Consider the following 23,559-nt stretch of genomic DNA (forward strand, 5'->3'; position numbering starts at 1 on the left):
AGTTCACTTCAAGGCAGTCCCCTATCTGAATTCTAAACGATGTTACAGTTGAAGTCAATGCGTCATAGTAGATCGCAGCTATCAATCCTCGAAAAACAATATAACCACGTCTACATATACGGGTATTCAAACAAGTCTGACCAGCTTCGGTTAACTCACGTAACGTAGTGACAATGGATCAAATTTCTCTTAGCCATTACTCACGATTCTCAAAGAGTGGCCTACTGACATAAGTATTCTTTGAGATCGCTGGTTCTACTTTGCTAATTTTAATTATAATCGTTTTGCGATTTACTATGATTTTGAGTTTGAGTTTACTGAGATTCTATCTTTCTTTTGTAAGTTGATAAATTACTAACTATAAGGTTCTTCTTTCAGTTACTGGTTATTATCCCAATAATAGTGTTAAATGGAACATTGGGTACTTGTTCGATTTTCATGGAATTTGGAACCTGTTTCAGGGAAATGTTTGGGGTTATGGTTGTTATTTTTTCTTTTTTAATTTTTTGTGGAAGGCAACACACAGCCAAAACCCTGTATCATTTCTGTGGCACTCTCTTCTATATTTCGTGACAATACAAAACGTACTGCCTTTCTTTGAACTTTTTCGATGAACTCCGTCAATCCTATCTGGTAAGGATCCAACACCGCACAGCAGTATTCTAAAAGAGTATGGACAAGCGTAGTGTAGCCAGTCTCCTTAGTAGAACTGTTACACTTTCTAAGTGTCCTGCCAATTAAACTCAGTCTCCGGTTAGTCTACCCCACAACATTTTTTATGTGTTCCTTCCAATTTGAGTTGTTCGTAATTGTAATTCCTAAGTATTTAGTTGAATTTACGGCCTTTAGACTTGACTGATATATCGTGTAACCGAAGTTTAACGGATTCTTTTTAGCACTCACGTGGATGACCTCACACTTTTCGTTATTTAGGGTCAACTGCCAATTTCGCACCATTGGGATATCTTTTTCTACATCGTTTTGCAATTTGTTTTGATCTTATGATGACTTTATTAGTCGAGAAACAATCTAAGAAGAGTGATCAGTTTGTCTCCGAAATCGTTTATATAGAGAAGGAACACAAAGGACCTAAAACACTACCTTGAGGAGCTGCGCGGAATGACCTCGCAGTTTGAGGCGTCCTGTCACGGACTGCGCTGCGGCTCCCGCCGGAGGGTTGAGCCTTGCGTCGGGTATGGGTGTGTGTCAGCATAATTTAGTTTAAGTAGTGGGTAAGTCTAGGGACCGATGACCTTAGCAGTTCGGTCCCTTAGGAGTTCAAACACATTTGAACATTCTTTAACTACATTGAGGAACGCCAGAAATCGCTTCTGCTTTACTCAATGACTTTCTGTCAGTTACTACGACCTGTGACCCTTCTAACAGGAAAACCCAAATCCAGTCACGTAACTGAGACGATATTCAATAAGCACGCAATTTCGCGGCAAGCTGCTTGTGTGGTACAGCTTCAAAACCCTTCCGGAAATCCAGAAATACGGAATCAATCAGATGTCAATAGCACTCAACTCTTTATGGGGGTAAAGAGCTAGTGGACTTTCACAGGCACGATGTTTTCTAAATCCGTGTTGATTGTCTGTCAATAGACCGTTTTCTTCGAGGTAATTTGTAATGTTGGAACACAATACATGTTCCAAAATCCTGCTAAATATCGCAGTTAGTGATATCGGCCTGTACTTTAGTGGACTGTGCGCCCCTGGCAGCTGAGTGGTCAGCTCGACGGAATGTCATACCTAACAGGCCCGGTTCGATTCCCTGCTGGATCGGAGATTTTCTCCACTCAGGGACTGAGTGTAGTGTGTTCTTATCGCCATCATTTCATCCCCATCGACACGCAAGTCGCTGAAGTGGCGTCAACTGGAAAGACTTGCTCCGGGCGAACGGTCTACCCGACGGGAGACCCTAGTCACACGGCATTTCCACTTCCATTTAGTGGACTACTCCTACTACCTTTCTTGAATACTGGTGTGACCTGTGCAACTCTCCATTCTTCGGGTACGGATCTTTATTTGAGCGAACGGTTGTACACTACTGGCTATTAAAATTGCTACACCACAAAGATGACGTGCTACAGACGCGAAATTTAACCGACAGGAAGAAGATGCTGTGATATGCAAATGATTAGCTTTTCAGAGCATTTATACAAGGTTGGAACCGTTGGCGACACCCACAACGTGCTGACATGAGGAAAGTTTCCAATCGATTTCTCATACACAAACAGCAGTTGAACGGCGTTGCCAGATGAACCGTTGTTGTGATGCCTCGTGTAAGGAGGAGAAATGCGTACCATCAAGTTTACGACTATGATAAAGGTCGGATTGTAGCCTACCGCGATTGCGGTTTATCGTATCGCGATATAGCTGCTCGTGTTGGTCGAGATCCAATGACTGTTAGCAGAAAATGCAATCGGTGGTTTCAGGAGGGTAATACGGAACGCCGTGCTGGATCCCAACGGCATCGTATCACTAGCAGTCTAGATGACAGGCATCTTATTCGCATGGCTGTAACGGATCGTGCAGACTCGTCTCGATCCCTGAGTCAACAGGTGGGGACGTCTGCAAGACAACAACCATCTGCACGAACAGTTCGATGACGTCTGCAGCAGCATGGAGTATCAGCTCGGATACCATTGCTGCAGTTATCCTTGACGCTGCATCACAGACAGGAGCGCCTGCGATGGTGTACTCAACGACGAACCTGGGTGCACGAATGGCAAAACGTCATTTTTTTCGGATGAATCCAGGTTCTTTTTACAGCATCATGATGGTCGCACCCTTGTTTGGCGACATCGCGGTGAACGCACATTGGAAGCGTGTATTCGTCATCGCCATACTGTCGTATCACCCGGAGTGATGGTATGGGGTGCCATTGGTCACACGTCTCGGTCACCTCTTGTTCGCACTGACGGCACTTTGAACAGTAGACATTACATTTCAGATGTGTTACGACCGGTAGCTCTATCCTTCATTCGATCCCTGCCAAACCCAACATATCAGCAGGATAATTAACGACCGCTTGTTGCAGGTCCTGTACGGTGCTTTCTGGATACAGAAAATGTTCAACTGCTGCCCTGGCCAGCACATTCTCTATATCTCTCACCCATTGGAGACGTCTGGTCAATAGTGGCTGAGCAACTGGCTCGTCACAATACGCCAATCACCACTCTTGATGAACTGTGGTATCGTGTTGATTTTGCATGGGCAGCTGTACCTGTACACGCCATCCAAGCTCTGTTTGACTCAATGCCCAGGCGTATCAAGGCCGTTATTCCGGCCAGAGGTAGTTGTCGAGGTACTGTTTTCTCAGGATCTATGCACCCAAATTGCGTGAAAATGTAATCACATGTCAGTTCTAGTATAATATATTTGTCCAATGAATACCCTTTTATCATGTCCATTTCTTCTTGGTGTAGCAATTTTAATGGCCAGTAGCGTATATGATTGTTAAGTATGGAACTAATGCATCATCATACTCTGAAATGAACCTAATTGGTATACAGTCTGGACCGGAAGACTTGCTTTTATTAAGTGATTTAAGTTGCTTCACTACTCCGAGGATATTTACTTCTGCGTTACTCACGTTGGCAGCTGTTCTCGATTCGAATTCTGGAATATTTACTTCGTCTCTGTTGTGGAGGCATTTCGGAAGGCTGTGTTTAGTAACTGTGCTTTGGCAGCACTGTCTTCGATAGTAGTTCCATTGCTGTCGACCAGAGAAGGCATTGCTTGTTTCTTGCGGCTAACATACTTCACATACAGGCGGTCTCCAGGGCGGATTTTTTACTACTTCGTATTAATTTCTGTAAAATTATGTAGCTCCACTACAGCCTGAAATGCTGATAGAAACTGGAATTGCATCACACATCACTGAACTTCTCTGATTGTGCTATCATTTGTGCTATGCGAAGCAACAGCGGTAATTATGCGGCTTTAGCCCGTCGAGTGACTCCCAGCTTTAACCTGTAAGCAATAGGAAGCAGGCCAAACAGACCGAAGCACTAGTACGCTGCCATTTTGGGAAGGCCACAGGTGTGTCAAACTGCTGGTGTGCTCTCATCAGGTACGCAGTGGTTTCCGCAATTAGAGTACGGTGGCTTGGTTCATGTTGAGCAGTGCCGAGTGCCCCGCTCTTCATATTTTTCAGACTTTGTGTATTTGTTGACAAAAAAGGTGAAAAGAGGAAATACAGGACGGAATGAGCGTTGCGCCGAGCTACGACGTCGTTAGCGCTTCGTGCGCCATTGACGCGTGTCGGTGACGTAGCTTCAGCCGCCCAGACTCCAATTAGTGACGCACACCCGCTGACGTCACGCCGCACCTCAGAGCTGCTCTGTACGGACCTCTTGTTTTGTATACGCTCTTCACGCATTTATGAAACGCACAAAACACTTCTCGCACCAACAATACCTGGACTATATACCGGATACCATTACTTAAAGCCACATCGCATGAAATGTGAAAATCACATTTACCGCGAAATGTGTTTTCTAGTGTGCAGATCCGTATCTCACTGGTTTTGACCATTAGTCTTCCGATTTTCTCCTTGCAGCATCGTTAATTTCTTTTCTAGTTCTTCCTTAAACTTCCGTATTCTTCTGACTCATATTCAACACGTATTCAGCGCTCGTCAAACTGTTCATTCTGTCAAACAGATCATGAATTATTTCATTCATATTCTTGCACTCTGTACTTATTTGAACCGTCCTTTATTACTTTCGTTTCATTGTTCCGTCGACAAACAGGTTTAGCTGTAGAGGGGAAAGACTACATAATGATTCACGCCCTTTTCTAATTCTAACAGTTCTAGCATGCTTGCTCTTCTACTCCTGCTTTTCCTTCTTGGTTCTTGTACATACTATGTATTACCCGTATTTCCCTATAACGTATACCTATTTTTCTGTGAATTTCCAATGAATTACATCGCTTTGCATCGACAAATCACTTGAAGGTATCTGGATTCTCCTAAAGTCTGGCTTCCACTATCATGCGTAATGGTTCAAATGGCTCTGAGCACTATGGGACTTAACATCTGTGGTCATCAGTCCCCTAGAACTTAGAACTAATTAAACCTAACTAACGTAAGGACATCACACACATCCATGCCCGTATTAATGTCATTATTGTTTCTCATGCATATTTCCTAAAATCTACATCTGCATCAACATGATTGCTCTGCAATTAGAACTCAAGTGCTTGAACCTATAAATACTTTGCGATTGTTTCTCTAACGTCCAACACTCGAACAACAAGGGGGCAAAATGAATCCCTCAGTCTTTAAATGAAACAACAAGTTTACTGTTACCAGTCATCGTATTATTTATTTCTACGAGGCGTTTCAAAGATTTAAACCTCCATCATTTACATTAGTTAGTATCACATTTGTGTGTGTGTTGTGGTAGGAGTTTTTGGAGGAACTTGTAGCACTGCCTCCATTTGTTTACAAATGTGACAGTATACATGTGTTGTGTTACGACAGCGAAAGGAACCTCTTACCACTGGAGGCAGTGCCACAAGTTCCTCCAAAAAATCGGAACACAACACACACACAGATGTCATACTAACTAATGTAAATCCACCCGATGATGGAGGTTTAAGCCTTTGAAACGCGTCGTGTAAATAAATAAAACGGTGACTGGTAACAATAAACTTGTTGTTTCATTTAATGTCAATAACAGTCACAGTAAAGCCTAACCTAAAAATGTTCGCATTTAAAGTCACTCAGTCTTTGTTTTCCTTCATTTGCTAAGTATGGCCATTTCTCCCTTCATAGGTGTGAATCAACAAAACATTTTCAAAGTAGCTGGAGGAAAATGGCAACTGTAATTCCGTAAAAAGACCACGCCGCAGCGAAAAACGCCTTTGGTTTAATGATTTCCAGTCCAATGGCGGTATCGTATCTGTAACACTATCTCCCCTATTCGTCAATATTACAATACTTGCTGCCTTTCTCTGAACTTTTTCGAAGTCCTCCATCCGTCCTATCCGATAAGGATCCCATACCCCGCATATACAGTCCAGAAGAAAGTGACAGCCGAAGACATTAGTTTCATGTAACAGGTGTTCGGTTAACAAATCGGTGTCTTTTGTTCTACTTTTCCACGACGTTTTCTACGCGAAAGTTCCATTTGAAGTAGATCATACTCCCAGTCCCTAGATATGCTCAATCGAACATCGTTTACGTTTTTAAATTTACACGAAAATTATCGTTGTCAAAGTAATCTTAAATTTTCTTTGGCATTATTTTGGATAGCAGCTTTAATGAACGAGATGCCAGGCTTATATTGCGATGGTTCTGGCATGGCTCTGGACTTGCTATTTCGGGATTACATGTACAACATTCTCCGATGTAACGTTTAAAAAAGAAAATGAAGGAAAGATATCAACTGTTGCATTATGAAGTCAAGAGCCAGCACACCAACCGGGGACGAGAGAGCAGAGAGGGCTGTGAAGAAGACATCAGCCAATTGCATGCTGATCGACCCCTCTCCAGGACTACAAGGCGACAGCAACGGCCTCTATGCGAAGAGAACATAAGCGCCGCGAGCACTGGTCGCGGCCCAGTCGAAGAGAAGCTTCAAGAATAGTGACCTGAATAGAAGCATCAGTTCTATTATTTCGCTTTTATTGGAATTATTAAACTGAAGAAGTTTGTTTATTTCGGATGTCGCCCTTTGCTTGCAACACATCTATGTAATTCTCATTGATAAGTATTGTCTCTTACTTTTCGTAACAAAACTCATTAATACGATTTGTTAGAATGGTTTGTCTGACGGTCCGAGAAAGCTGGTTTCCTAGACACTCCACAATTGACGATTAGGCAGAATTTAACACCATCAGCCAGAGGGTTGAACTGAGCGATGCGGTGCTTTACTACGCGTAGCTGTATGGAGGTTGTATGCCTTCGCCTTCCTCCAGTATTTCCAGCCGTGCACAGGGAGCACTATATTTTAAAGTAAACTCTAAAAGACGGAGAAATTTGGAACTTTTTTACATTACAGATACTGCCAAAACTCAACGGACTGCATATACGACGTGTCATGAAATGAAGATACTAACTTGCATAATGGTTTTGTTACCACTTCACGACTTTGCCACAATACCCAATGATATAAGAAATTTCCAAGAAATCTTATCTATACATTCTGCCTATATTGACGGACACTCCAGGTCTAATACTGGATTTCGTGTGCCGTTCAGACGAATACATATTTCTTATTCCATTACGTTACCTGCAGTTGCTTCCACTCACAGAGGTCCTAAACGTACTCTTTTCAACTGTCTACTACTTCTTCTCCGTTTAACAGTGGAAGTCTCACCCTAACGTTGACGTCTTTGCTTCTAAACTTCCCGAACGTCATTGTAAACTCTCTATCTTCCCGAAGAACACCCTTCTTCCCACCTATTGACCGCTCTACCTTCCTTACCACCAGTCCCTCCCCCCACCCTCCCTTTCCCTCCCCCAAATGATAAGTTCACTAGTCTTCTGTCTTGTTTGATTCGATCCACGACTTCTTCACTTAGAGCACCACTTGCAACTATGGTCCTCAGTTACTTGTCGGGTACATTGCAATCTGATCTCCTCTACAGTTTATTGCACACTATGGACACACCAACTGCAATGCAACTTATTTCCTATTAACACATATCCCAATCTCTGGTGCCTTCTTGTACTTAGTTTTCAAATGTCCCTGCCAGCAACGATTCTATGCTTATCAGTCCACTTTCAGCATCTGTCTGTAACTCTGTATCTCAACTACTTTGACACTAATTTATTTTTCCGGGTCCCCAAAGGCTATGAATCACTTACACAGAATGCTAGATGTACAGTACCAGAGATTTATTTATTAAATTAAAATCAAATGGCTCTGAGCACTATGGGACTTAACTGCTGAGGTTATCAGTAGCGGTCGCACGGTTCCAGACTGTAGCGCCTAGAACCGCTCGGTCACCCTGGCCGGCTATTAAATTAAGACCAGCATTTTAATACAAGTAAAATTATTTAGACAAAGGAAGCTCTCTCTGCTACTGGTAGTCTGGTTTTTATGTTCCCGTTGATTTGTCCGTCTTGTGATATTTTATTTTCAGGCATCATATTTCATTCACTTCGTCTGGTGCTTAGTCCGCAATTATAACGTTTGGTTTCTTGCTAATCTCATTTCCGCTACTTCTGAATACATTAGTCTTGCTTTGGTTAGGTCTCAATCCCTGTACTGTGCTCAACCGATTGTTCACACCATTAAAGGAGTCCCTCTAATATTCTTCCTCATTGTCACTCATAATAAGAATGTAGTCAGCGAATTTTATCATGTATATCATTATATATCTTCAATATTTATCCCACTACTGGAACTTTCGTTTAATTCTGTCAGTGAGCCTGCGATATGCAGGTTGAAAATTAGGTTTTAATGTTTAAAGTTCCCGCTTGGCTTTTGTATGAAGATTTTCTACGGTTTTGCAACATTTTACAGTATGAAACGTTTATTTAAATTCGACAAACACTATCAAAAGTATTCACTTTTCTTATGTCCTACTTACCCTGCTAATATCGCAATTGTCTTCCTGGCTCTTTCAGTTTTCCTAAAACTAAATTGGCGTCGTATAACACTCCCTCAATTTAACCATTACTGAAGTTACTGTCACTTTTCCACATGCTGGATATTATCTCCAGGCTATTTCCTTTTCGTTTTCTTAACGTATATTTGTAACAGCCATTAGCTACCTTCCTTCCTGTTGATTTTTTTCTGGAGTATCGTATACTCAAGTACGGTGTTTTACTTTATTGTTCCCTCAGTCAGTTTACGAGGACCGTTAAGTAAATAATGCAACACATCTTTTATAGACGCGTTTACGTTGAAAATAATCGGAATTTGTTTCTGGACATCGTGGAGAACTACACGTATCCTTAAAAATGGTGTTTGTAACAGAGGTCCGTTCCAAGCAGAATGCTGTTACAGAGTTTCTTTTGGCCGATAACCAGAGCATCGAAGACATTCGTAGGCGCTAGCACGACGTCTACGGATATGTGGCAATAAGCAAACGAACTGTAAGTCGTTGGGGGAGGCGTTGCCATCATCGGAACCAGGTCACGCAAACCTGTCAGATTTCCCGCACGCCGGCTCGCCACACTCAGCTCTCACGACTGCGTTGTTGGACAGTGCGGGCAGTCTCTTCCGAGGTGATCGATGGATCGTAATCAAACACCTCGCTGCTCAACTGGACGCCTCTGGTGGTAGCGCTGTCACTCTCGACCACCTGTTCGGGTGCTCAAATATGTGTGCCCACGGCGTTCCTCCCCACCTAACAGACGACATTAAAGATAATGAAATTTTCAGTCTGCAGTGGAGTGCGCTTTGATATAAACTTCGTGAAAGATTAAAACTGTGTGCCGGGCCAAGACTTGGGACCTTTGTCTTTAGGGGGCAAGCGCTCTACCAGCTGACATACCCAAGCATGACTGACGACCCTTTGACATAGATATATTTCTGCCAGTACCTTGTCTCCAACTTTTCAATACTCACAAAAGCTTTTTTACGCATCTTCCATAACTAGGACTCCTGGAAGAAAGAATATAGCGGAGACATGGCTTAGCTACAGACTCAGGGATGTTTAGAGAATGAAAATTTTTACTCTGCAGTGGAGTGTATGCTGAAATGAAACTTCATCTAAGATTAGAAGTGTGTGCCTTACCGAGGATCGAAATCGAGAGCTTCGCCTTTTGCGGGAAAGCATTATACCGACTGAGTTATCCTAGCACACCCGACCACAGAACTTCAATTCTGACAGTACCTCGTCTCCTAACTTCCAAACTTCACATACGTTCTCCTGCCTTTCGCGGGTCATTGCTCCACACTATCCATTCTTCCAGCAGTGTTACTTCTGCAAGGTTTGCTGGACAGTTTCTGCGAAGTTAGGAAGCCAAGAGACGAGATACTGGCAGAATCAAAACTGTAAGATCGGGCACTGAGTCGTGACTGCGTACCTCGGTAGTAGAGCACTTACCCTTAGAAGACGAAGGTTCCGACTTCAAGTCTCAGTGCGGCACACATGTTAGGTTATGGTTAGGTGGTTTCTTATTCTATAACTGAACACAACTGTGTAAGCTGTAATGACATTGTTAAATGTTGCGATCTTGTCAGGGAAATACACGCTTTTAAACAGTTTACAATGTGAAAATTTTAAGACAGTTGTCAAAATGGCACATCTCGTCCCCTGAAAGTGAACTAATTCTGAACACCACAGTCATAAGTTTTAACTCTCAGGAAGTAAAATAATTCTAAACACAACATAATTAAATTTTAACTAGAAGTTTCTTTGCAAAGTTATTTTTATGATTACATTCTGATGTGGACCAGTACTACGATAAATCATCCTATTCCGGTTCAAAGTTCGGTACTATTTTTAGGATGACAATCAAGTCTACAGAGGATAGTTAGATTTGTGACAAGTTAATCAAAAGATTACCCAAGATCTCTTGATGTTATAGTGGACAAAAGCTGGTGAACCAATAAGTTTACACCTCTGCACACGGTATTTACCTTAGCTCCAATGAGCTGTCGTCTGTCTGGCTGCTCTCGCCGACTGAAATTCGTATAAAACTAATTAAACCTTTGCTGAATTTTCCAGCAGAAACTCTCCCTATGTTTCTCGATGTACGAGTGTGGCGCAGCAGAGGTTACTGGAAGCTTAATACCTCCCTCCTTAATGAGCCAAATGTGCCAAACCTGCGATCAGAAAGGCCTTCATACAATGTGGCAAAGAAGCAGCAGCATGGCATCGAGACACCACAGATTTTCACTATGCCGTCCTCCGTGAGCTCGATGCGCTCCCTCCATCACCTGACACCCATAGGGAACGACAGCGTACTAAAGCTCGTCTCCTCTCTCTTCAACGTTCATGGCTGCATGGTGTTGTGGTGCGTTCCTGACGACAAGACCTCCTCCACGACGAAACCGCATTCACAATCCATGCCGCATCCGACCATAGTCGTCGACGTCGACTTTTCGTCCCCAAAATCACGACATCCGATGGTGTTCACTACACAACACAGGCGGCAATGGTGTCTGCCTTTGCTGAACATTATCGCCAATTTTGTGATGATGAACCGATGGCGACGCCCATTCCTGATGATCTCTGTCCTTCCCCTGATCGGACCCTCACCGTAACGGAGTCGACGTCTATGATGTCTGCAATCACCGCAGAAGAGGTGGTAGATGCGATCAACAAAGGGGCCAAGAACAAATCATTCGGACCAGAAGGTCTCCCAGTGGAGTTTTACCGGGCGTTCACCACGTTAATGCTTCCTCGCTGGACGGAAATGATTCGGGAACTCTTCACTCCGTCCTTCCCAATTCCACCTCAATTCGTCACTGGCATTCTTCTACCTGTGCCTAAACCGAAGGGAGGGTCTCATGTCTCTGCATATCGTCCCTTTACACTACTGAATGCAGACTATACAATCTATGCACGCCTCTTAACAGCGCGCATACGCACCTTCTTACCTACGGTCCTTTCACCTGAGCAGACTGCACGTGGTTGTGGGGCCACCTTACAAACAGCCCTAGGAGAATGCCGTGACCTCATTGCACTGGCGTCGGTTTGTCGCCTTCGTGCAGCACTGGTATCCGTCGATTTCACGGGTGCCTTTGATCGCGTTCGACACCCATTCCTCCTCATGGTGACGACACGTATGGGGTTCCCATTACTTTTTGTCGATGCCATTAGCCTGTTACTACTTCCCGCTGTCTCGATGGTACAAGTCAACGGGAGGCTTGTAGGACCGATTCCTATACGCCGCTCTGTGCGTCAACGATGTCCTATTTCTACTTTATGCCATTGCACTTGAGCCCCTCAACACTGGACTTACGTCTAGACTGCAGGGCCTCACTTTGCGTGACTACACCTTATGCGGACGATCTCCTCTTTCTCACCTGCTCCCCCACGGAACTCAATGACGCCATCCAATGGATCCACCGGTATTGACGTATTTCTGGTAGCATTCTTAATGTCCGTAAATCAACTATGATACACATTGGGCGCGGCCTCCCGGCTATGGTGCCGACCCCACTCGCAGTCAGTGCCACCCTTCGTTACTTTGGTATCGAATTTACGAGCTCCACACACCGCACAGCGGCCCTGGCTTACCGGCGGCTTTTGCAGTCGATTCGGCACCATGACCGCGGTAAAGTGCTCCGTAACTTAAACCAACTCCAAAGTGTGTCCTATGTCAACATGTATGTAACCCCTAAACTGGTACACGTCGCCCAGATCCTCCCACTGCCGTTACTTCTTGGCCGCCGCATCCAATCAGCCTTTGGATATTTCGTGTCAGCAGGGGCGCTTTTCAAAGTCCGCTACAACACTCTAACACTGCCTAATGCAAAAGGTTGCCTCGGACTCGTCAACGTGCGGGCACGATCTTCTGCACTCTTTGTCCACACTCTGTTGCGGCACTGGCAGGGGACAGTCCCGTCCTTAACACGCAGTCTTAGATATCCTCCGACCAGCTTCTCTCGATCCACCGATCAAAGTGCCACCTATTTTTCCATTATTGTACTCCTCCCCGTACAACAGATTATTATCGTTGATTTATGCTGTCCAACCCTTGAGATCCCATGGTGCTAAAGCATCCTGACATTAACTGGCGCACGGTTTGGGGTTGTGTGCATGCACCGTTTTTAACGTCGTCTGTGTCTGAACTCTGGTATGCTTCTGTCTATGGAAAATTTCCGACTTCATCGCATAGGACTGGCCACCTCCCCACTCTGCCCTGACTGTCAGCTCGAAGACACCGTCTTACGTGCCTCCTAAAGGAAAACGTATGGCTCCTCGTCCAACGAATCGTGGGCTTTTACCTCCGTGCCCCGCCAACGTCGGTAACCCCGGATTTCCTGTTGTTGCCCCAGACATTTCACTACCCTCTTGCTAAGCACCATACCCTAATCTGGTTTCGAGGACAGGCTTTAGGATATATCTTTCAGAGTGGTCCGCATACAGTCCTTGACTTCTGGTACAAAGTTGTGACCGCGCATAACACCCTCACCCGAAAACTATCTTACCGACAAACTTTTGCCGGTTATCTCCGCAGCGTCTTCCTTGACGCCCCTCAATGTTGGGGTGTACCATGCCTACCTGTCACATGATGCATCACCCTTATCCACGTTCTCATGCATCGACAAAAAAGAAAATAAACAAATAAAAAATAAAAAAAAAATTTTAAAAAAGGAACAAGAGAGAATATGTTACATTTTGTTGTATTTAATGTTTTTGTTTTCAATATTTTTTTGTTTAACTGTCATTTGTAGATGTTTAAATGGTACCTTGAAGAACTCTTGCATATATATATATATATATATATATATATATATATATATATACTTTTAGTTTGCTCAATACAAATTATTAAAAAAAAGGAAAAGGATATGTTATAATTTTTGTATTTAATGTTATTCTAATACTTTGTTTACCTAACACTCATTTGTATATGTTTAACTGGTACCTTGAAGAACTGTTGCTTTGTGTATATATATGTACTCTCCGTTTGTTCAATAAAGTTTTACCTCGCCTAAAAAAAAAAAAAAGAGAGAGAGAGAGAGAGGGAAAGATGTATGTGAGGTCAGTGAGGAAAGCATGAAACTGGCTGCTAGGTAAGCAGTGGACGAAAATGATGGCTGTTCGGATATTGCAAATTGCACATGACGGAAGTTGGCGGGAAAGAGGACATACTTCTCTGAATCGAGTAGTGACTGCCACGAGTGTAGACACCCGTAAAGTGTTGGATGTGGAGATAATGTCTAAATATTGCAAATGTTGTAAAGTCAATGAACATAAAGAACACAACTGTGTGGCTAAGTTTAGAGGAACAAGTGTTTGTATGGAATTTCAGGGAGTACAACAAGTATTTCATCCCTCCGTAGAAACAATAGGCGTACAGTACAACAAATATTTGGGCAATGGTGACAGTAAGGCATGCATAATATTGTGAACTCTAAGTCATATGGAGATTCCATTATTAGCAAAATAGATTGTGTAGGCCATGCTCAAAAACGTTTGGGAACAAGGCTGAGAAAACTAACTGTTGATATGTGAGGAAAAAAATCAGTAGATGGAAAATTGTTGACCAGACAGGATCGGTTAACTGAAACTGAAATAGAAAACTTGCAGTTATACTATGGGCAGGCAATTAGGAGAAATAAAGAAAATCGGGAGGCAATGGAGAGAGATGTTTGGGCCATATTCTCCCATAAGTCCTCTACTGATGATAAACCATGTCATGGTTTGTGTCCATCAGGAGAAAATTTATGGTGCAAATACAATAGGGCTCAGGCGACTGGAGAATCTTATTCTCACCAGCATTCTCTTCCTGCTGCTGTTATTCCAGCAATTAAACCTATTTTCAGAGACTTGGCTCATTCTGACCTTCTAAGGAAATGTCTGCATGGGCAGACACAGAACAAAAATGAATGTTTCATGCATACAATTAAACTAGGAGTTAATGACGCTGTTATTACATTCAGTTGAAGTATTGGAAAATGTTCGGTACTGAAAAACCTGGGAATTAATCGTGGTGAAAATATGATCACGGGGCTGCAACAGTGCAACAGTGCGAGGATAGCTGATACAGACAGGTCTGCATCTAATATGGCCAAGAAAGCAAGACAAACATCCAGCAAGGTGAAAAAGAAGCTGCTGGAGGCCAAAGAAGGGCCATCTTATGCAGCAGGACACTTTTAATTAACTGTAAGTAACAAATTTCGAAAGTTTTTTCTTTGAAGTCAACTTCCCACAAACTAAAATTTTCAGTACATATACCCCATAATTTCAGAAACTATCCTAGATAAATGAATGAAATTTTCAGAGATTCTGAATAACATAAAAAGTCAACTCTGGTACTACAGTCATTAACATTCCCCCATTAGTAAGTTCAGAAAAACATATTTTCTGCAGGAAAAATTAATATTTTTTGTGAATAAATTTCAAAAAGTATTTCTTAAAAACTATAAATGAATAAAGTAGATTTTAATACAGTTGACTCTAGTAGCATCATGTAACATACAGCAAAAACATTAAGGTCCTGCATCAAATAGTTTATCAAATACTTGCCTAAGGTAACATGGGTTAGCGAGGCTGGGTGTGGTGCTCTTAAGTTATTTCTGTTGTATCCCCTGTGGCGTGGCATTCGCCTCTGCCCGTCCTTGCTTCCCAACCAAAATTTTTCCTCTTGCTGCCTGTTCCTCCTTCTGCTCATAGACATACATTATATAGGATCAGTGTGTTAGTACCGTCGATTGAGTGTCATCCCTTGTTGCATTACATACTAATAGGAAAATATGCTCATAACTGCCGCATTTAGTTAGGTGCAATATTCACCGTCCCATTGCAAAGTATAAAGTTCTTATATAATGTGCGAAACTGACCTTCTTTTACTCTGCTACCTTACACACAATTTTAATCTTCCAGGAAGTTTCAGAGTGGATATCCTGAGCATTGCAGGGCTGATCGTGACAATTTTTTGCCGAACATCGTCACAGGCGATGAATCACGGGTTCATGATTTGAATTGGAAAAAAAGCGTCAATCCATATTGTGTCGCCACTATACTTGTTGTACCTGGAAAAAGTGCAGAGCCACACCCTCAGTCTTTAAAATAGTGGTGACTCTCTTCTGTGGCTCTGGAGCTGTTATTCCGTTTGGTGTCGGCCCTCATGGTGCATCAATAGACTATGAGGTGTAGTGTGCTACCCTAAGGATATTTAAAAAGCGACTTTGGCGCCTTCGTCGCCACAAAAATGAAAACGAACTTCTCCTTCACCAAGACAACGCATGGCCTTGCACAAGTCCGTGCCCCTGAGAGGAGGCTACAAAACTTCATTGGGCCGTTCTTCCTCATCCATCCTACAACCCGGATCTCGCACTTCTGACATGCATCTGTTTGTCCCAATGAACGATGCACGCTTTGGGAAACAGTACGTGGATGATGCGGAGGTTATTTCTGCAGCAAGATGCTAGCTCTGACATCGACTAAACAGTGGTACCATGTGAGTATACAGATCGTCTGTATCGTACGGACGTCTCATTCAGCGTAGATTATGTTCAACAACAGGTTCTGTAGCCAAAAGAATGAGGAATAGTATAGTGTATTGGAATTCTGAATAAAAGCAACTTGGTTTCAGAAAAATAAATGTTTTGCATTACTTATTGAACGCCTCTCCTAAGTATTTCATTGTTACTCACACTTTCTTCGAAGTTTACTGTCTAATAACGTAATTATATCTGTGTGTACAACTTGAGTGATAGTTCTTTTCACGAGTTTCCATTGTTTCTCATCCAAACTCCATACTATTTTACTGTTTATACACCTGTCATCATTTTTCTTTAGTTGTAAATTTAACCTGATCAGATTAGGCTCTTTGGGCCCACTCGTCAATCGGAGCAGCGTTATACTGTTGCAGTGAAATTAACGTCTTAGTTACCTGGATATAAAATAACATTAATGGAGGTAAAATCGTCTGTATATATCAAATGACAATGTAAATAAAAGTACTGCCAATGAAATTATTATGTAGAACCAGCAATTGTAGTATGAATGCTACTGCTACTAATAGTAGTAATAATAATAATAATAATAATAATAATAATAATAATAATAATAATGACAATATTCTCTTCAAGTTTCCCCGGTGAATACAAAACTCCATTTTTCGGGCGTGTATCCGAGAAAGTGTTTATTGTTATTTCGATATTTCTGCCCGTAACGGCTCAGCCATCTTGAAGGCGAGTAGGACACGGAATTAAAACCATTGACACATTACTGTGGAGTCAACTTGAGTTAAAGGCTTTGCTGAAGTCTAAGAAGTATATTATAGTAGCCTTTTATCTGCCTACTGCTGTCTTCTCGTCATCATTATTGCGATATCTACAGCATAATTAAACTCGGAACGCACGTCAACTTTCCTCAGTATTTCAATATCGCACTTCTTTAAACAATGATTTTTTAAAAGTTTTTCTTGAGGTTCCCCAATTCAGATCAGATACCCTTTAAAGTCTCATTCGTGTCATAATCAATTACTTTCATTGCTGGCCTATATTAATATAACATAGCAGAATAGCTAGAAGTCTGCTGGAACTTCCTGACAGATTAAAACTGTGTGCCGGACCGAGACTCGAACTCGGGACCTCTGCATTTCTCGGGCAAGTGCTTTACCACCTTAGTTACCCAAGCACGACTCACGACCCGTCCTCACAGCTTCAGTTCTGCCAGTACCTCATCTCCTACCTTCCCAACTACACAGATGCTCTTCCGTGAACCTGTTGAGAATAATATGATCGTATAGACTGAAATATAACTGCACGTGTATCTGTGCCAGTTTGTGCCGTTAACAAGGTTCCACTTGTCCAAGAATGTGGACAGACTAAGACATGTAAGAAAGGTAACGGCGAAGAAACTGCATAGCCGACGAAGTGAGCCGATCGACTAAAAGGGGAAATGCAAAAATTAAATGATGACAACAATGTAAGTCAGATAGAAATAAACTCAACAAGAACTGAAAGAACGAGAAATATAAATGACTGCAGAAAAATTGTGAAGAAATGGAAAATAAAATGTTCGGTGGAAGGTGAAAACAGATATGCTGGAAAATATATTGAGGTGACAAAAGTGATAGGATTCCTCCAGACATCGAGTCGGACCTCCTTTTGCCCGGCATTGTGCAGTATCTTGGCGTGGCATGAACTCAACAAGTCGATGGAGGTCCCCTGCAGAACTATTGAGCCATACTGATTCTATAGCCATTCATAGCTGCAAAAGTGTTGCCAGCGTAGGATTTTGTGCACGAACTGACCTCTCGGTTACACCCCAGAAATATTCCATGGGATTCATGTCGGACGATCTGGCTGCCCAAATCATTAGTTCGAATGGTCCACAATATTTTTCGAACGAATCGCGAACAATTTTATCCCGGTGACATGGCGCATCGTCATCCATAAAGAGTCCATCGTTGTTTGGGAACATGAAGTCCATGAATGGCTCAAAAATCAACAATCGGTTCAGCCCACACCTTTATGGAGCCACCACCAATCTGCACTGTGACAACTTGGGTCCATTGTTTCGTGTGGTCTACGCCCCACCCGAACCCTACCACCAGCTCCTACCAACTGAAATCGGGAGTAATATGACCAAGTCAGGTTTTCAACTCGTTTAGGGTCCAACTGATATGGTCATGAGCTCAGGAGAAGCCCATCAGGTGATGTCGCGCTATTAGAAAAGGCCCTCGCATTGGTCATCTGCTGCCATAACCCATTAACGACAAATTTTGCCGCACTGTCCTAACGGATACGTTCGTCGTGCGTACCTCAATGATTTCTGCGGTTATTTCATGCAATATTTCTTTTATCTTTGCACTGACGGCTCTTCGCAAACACCGCAGCTCTCTGCCGTTGAGTGAAGGCCGTGAGCCTGAACAATGTTCGTGATGAGAGATGATACCTTAAAATTTGGTGTTCTCGGTACACTCTTTCCATATGGTCTTGCAATGTTTTCCCTAAAGACCTCTAAGACGGAGTATACCATGCGTGTATATTCAACTGCCATTCCGCTTTGAAAGTCTGAAGATTCCAAATGTTTTTATTCCAGTATTTGATCACAATATGAATTCTTTAGACGATGACAGGTTTCAGTCCGTAATGACCACCCTCAGATCTCTTTTACACCATGTCCTAAAGGCGATAAGGCCATAATGGCATCGTCAAAACATATAAATACCGGGTGATCAAAAAGTCAGTATAAATTTGAAAACTTAATAAATCACGGAATAATGTAGATAGAGAGGTAAAAATTGACGCACATGCTTGGAATAACATGAGGCTTTATTAGAACCAAAAAAAAAATCCACATATTGCTAGACACGTGAAAGATGTCTTGCGAGCGTCGTTTGGTGATGATAGTGTGCTCACTTGCCACTTACGTCATGCTTGGCCTCCTAGGTCCCCAGACCTCAGTCCGTGCGATTATTGGCTTTGGTGTATCTGAAGTCGCAAGTCTATCGTGATCGACCGACATCTCAAGGGATGCTGAAAGACGACATCCGACGCCAGTGCCGCACCATAACTCCGACATGTTTTACAGTGCTGTTCACAACATTATTCCTCGACTACAGCTATTGTTGAGGAATGATGGTGGACATATTATGCATTTCCTGTAAATAACATCATCTGTGCTTTTTCTTGCATTGTTATGCTAATTAGTGCTATTCTGATCAGATGAAGCGCCATCTGTCGGACATTTTTTGAACGTTTATATTATTTTGGTTCTAATAAAACCCCATGTCATTCCAAGCATGTGTGTCAATTTGTACCTCTCCATCTACATTATTCCGTGATTTATTCAGTTTTCAAATTTATACGGACTTTCTGATCACCCGGAATAATCAGCATAGCATCGTCATATAGATCTAAAATAAGGTGTAGAATAGGCTTCTGCGTCCACTCAGTCATTATTGCAAGTGGCTACTGAAGTACAGTAGCTAGCAGAAATCTGTTTGCCTAAATCATCCCTAGATGTCGCTACAATCGTGCGGGCATAGCGCCGGAAATACTTTTATATGTATCACCTGACTAGAAATAATAGTTCCTTCAATGCGCTGCTCTGTTATACCTTGTGTACCCTTTATTACCGCCCCGTATATGTACAGGGTGTTTCAAAAATGACCGGTATATTTGAAACGGCAATAAAAACTAAACGAGCAGCGATAGAAATCCACCGTTTGTTGCAATATGCTTGGGACAACAGTACATTTTCAGGCGGACAAACTTTCGAAATTACAGTAGTTACAATTTTCAACAACAGATGGCGCTGCAAGTGATGTGAAAGATATAAAAGACAACGCAGTCTGTGGGGGCGCCATTCTGTACGTCGTCTTTCTGCTGTAAGCGTGTGCTGTTCACAACGTGCAAGTGTGCTGTGGACAACACTGTTTATTCCTTAGAACAGAGGATTTTTCTGTTGTCGGAATTCCACCGCCTAGAACACAGTGTTGTTGCAACAAGACGAAGTTTTCAACGGAGGTTTAATGTAACCAAAGGACTGAAAAGCGATACAATAAAGGATCTGTTTGAAAAATTTCAACGGACTGGGAACGTGACGGATGAACCTGCTGGAAAGGTAGGGCGACCGCGTACGGCAACCACAGAGGGCAACGCGCACCTAGTGCAGCAGGTGATCCAACAGCGGCCTCGGGTTTCCGTTCGCCGTGTTGCAGCTGCGGTCCAAATGACGCCAACGTCCACGTATCGTCTCATGTGCCAGAGTTTACACCTCTATCCATACAAAATTCAAACGCGGCAACCCCTCAGCGCCGCTACCATTGCTGCACGAGAGACATTCGCTAACGATATAGTGCACAGGATTGATGACGGCGATATGCATGTGGGCAGCATTTGGTTTACTGACGAAGCTTATTTTTACCTGGACGGCTTCGTCAATAAACAGAACTGGCGCCTGTGGGGAACCGAAAAGCCCCATGTTGCAGTCCCATCGTCCCTGCATCCTCAAAAAGTACTGGTCTGGGCCGTCATTTCTTCCAAAGGAATCATTGGCCCATTTTTCAGATCCGAAACGATTACTGCATTACGCTATCTGGACATTCTTCGTGAATTTGTGGCGGTACAAACTGCCTTAGAAGACACTGCGAACACCTCGTGGTTTATGCAAGATGGTGCCCGGCCACATCGCACGGCCGACGTCTTTAATTTCCTGAATGAATATTTCGATGATCGTGTGATTGCTTTGGGCTATCCGAAACATACAGGAGGCGGCGTGGATTGGCCTCCCTATTCGCCAGACATGAACCCCTGTGACTTCTTTCTGTGGGGACACTTGAAAGACCAGGTGTACCGCCAGAATCCAGAAACAATTGAACAGCTGAAGCAGTACATCTGATCTGCATGTGAAGCCATTCCGCCAGACACGTTGTCAAAGGTTTCGGGTAATTTCATTCAGAGACTACGCCGTATTATTGTTACGCATGGTGAATATGTAGAAAATATCGTACTATAGAGTTTCCCAGACCGCAGCGCCATCTGTTGTTGACAGTTGTAACTACTGTAATTTAGAAAGTTTGTCTGTCTGAAAATGTACTGTTGACCCAAGCATATTGCAACAAACGGTGTATTTCTATCGCTGCTCGTTTAGTTTGTATTGCCGTTTCAAATATACCGGTCATTTTTGAAACACCCTGTACATACATGTCGCTCTATCATAGCTTCTGTCAGCTATGTGTACAGCTGCGACTATGTCGTGAATCCATGTCAGTTTCTGCTGCTAATCATGGTCCAATTGTCACTCTGGTTACTTTTGTTCTGACGGGTTTTTTCGCACTCCTGAAGACGGCGACTTCCGCTCGAAACGTGAAGTGTCGAGGATGGCGCTGCAGTCGCCAATCCGGCGGACCGTTTCCCCAGGGAGCGGCCGCGGCCGCTGGTGCTGACGTGGCGGCCGTCTAATGAATTGTTTTGTGGGGGCGGTGGAGCCCGGTCCGCCCCCACCGCCCTCAGGACTACTTCCTCAATTTATTTGTGCGGCGCCGCAGCGAGCAGCGCGCGAATCCGCCCCTGCAGGCCGCGCCAATCACGACCGATGAAGGCGGCTCGTTAATCCGGCATCCACCCCAGCCAGCCCGACCCTCCGGCGCACGGGGCTCCAGATTAACGCATCCAGCACCTCGCCACCCCCCGCTCCCACTTGGAAAATGTTCCTGCGGGACGGTTCGTCATTAGGCGACTCCTGGCTCCGAGTAAGTGGCAGTTTAAAAGCAAATGAGGAGGCGGACGGCGAAACCAGACGGGGATGCCTGCCCATGTCCGCTAGAATCGGCTCCAACCCAGAGTACGTCGCCGGCCGGAGTGGCCGTGCGGTTCTAGGCGCTGCAGTCTGGAGCCGAGCGACCGCTACAGTTGCAGGTTCGAATACTGTGTGTGATGTCCTAAGGTTAGTTAGATTTAATTAGTTCTAAGTTCTAGGCGACTGATGACCTCAGAAGTCAAGTCGCATAGTGCTCAGCGCCATTTGAAACATTTTTGAGCCAGAGTACGTCGCCTTCAAAAGGAACGTCCATGACGGATACCTCAGTACTGATATGGTACCTGAAGACAGCAAACTAATACCGAAGTTTCAAATTTCATGATCAAGAAATCGTTTACGCAGGTGAATCGTAGAGACATACTGTCCTGTGACCATCGATCAGACTCCCTTATGGGCGACGAAGTAATAAGCGTATGTTCCGCGTACAAACAACTGAAGCTGCTGAAAACAAATAAGTCACCAGGTGCGGAAGGGCTCGCAGTTCGGTATTTCAAAGAGTACTCCATGGGACTGGCCTTTTTACTAAGTTTGCATTTATGGCGAATCTATAGCCCGGTGAAAAGTTCCAAGCGACTGGAAAAGAAAGGGAGGTGACTGTATATAAATCAGAGGCTAAGACATCTGGAGGTACCACAGTCACTGTACAACAGTTTTCTAGACTACTGTAAAGACCGAGTAGTCGAATGGCAGATGGACAGCCGGAAAGTAATTAAAAGAATTACCAAAGGCTGTCCTCAAGGTTCGATCTGCGGCCCAATCTTCTGGGACATAAGAATAGAACCCCTCCTACAACTTCTGGATGGGGATGACAGGTCAGACGGAATTGTCGCCTACGCAGATGACCTATTAGTTGTAGTCACTGCAAACGACAGAGCCCAGTTAGAAGAGAAAGCCAGTGGAATACTACAAACAATTACTCAGTGGTATCACAACAACAAACTCAGGATAGCCGAAAACAAAACAACATACACTTTACCGAAAGGATCACTCCAAAGGAATCCTTCGGTTAAAATTGGGGACACAAACATCAGACGAACACACATTACGCGCTATCTCGGGGTACACATAGATGAAAAATTGAATTTCCACGAACACATAAGGCTAACAACAGACAAAGCAGAAAAAATACTACACAAACTGGTGAGGCTAAATTCAAAACAGTACAGACTACTTCTACCAGTCATATGCACACACCACTGTGCGCTCTTCGAATCAGTACCCACCTTCGCAGCTAGTACGTGGGCTCATAGACTGAACGTGGTCACCAACAAAGCATCCATCAGACGAGGGCAGAGAAGTGTCCTACTTAGGCTATCTGGAGCCTTCGATACCACCTCAGCGGGTGCACTGTGTGTGGTGCTCGGAATATGCCCCATAGATATCACGATCAAATACGGAACTGCTAGGTACTGGTTAAAGGTAGGGAGACTAGATAAGATAGACGCAATAACCGATGTGCCAATAGAGACGATACGTCACCTTAAAAATTGACGTTTGGTTACACGGAAAGGTGAGTGGGATGTAAGTGATAAGGGGCATAGACTGCACGACTTCCTCCCCGCCATAAGGGTGCGGTTGAGAATGAAACATATCAATCCCAGCCACGGTATGGTACATTTCGTAGCCGGGCACGGACCTTATTTCACGCACTTAAACCGCGTGAGTCTGAGGCAGACACCTACATGCACAT

This window comes from Schistocerca gregaria, chromosome 8, assembly GCF_023897955.1.
Source record: "Schistocerca gregaria isolate iqSchGreg1 chromosome 8, iqSchGreg1.2, whole genome shotgun sequence".
In the NCBI taxonomy this organism is placed as follows: domain Eukaryota; kingdom Metazoa; phylum Arthropoda; class Insecta; order Orthoptera; family Acrididae; genus Schistocerca; species Schistocerca gregaria.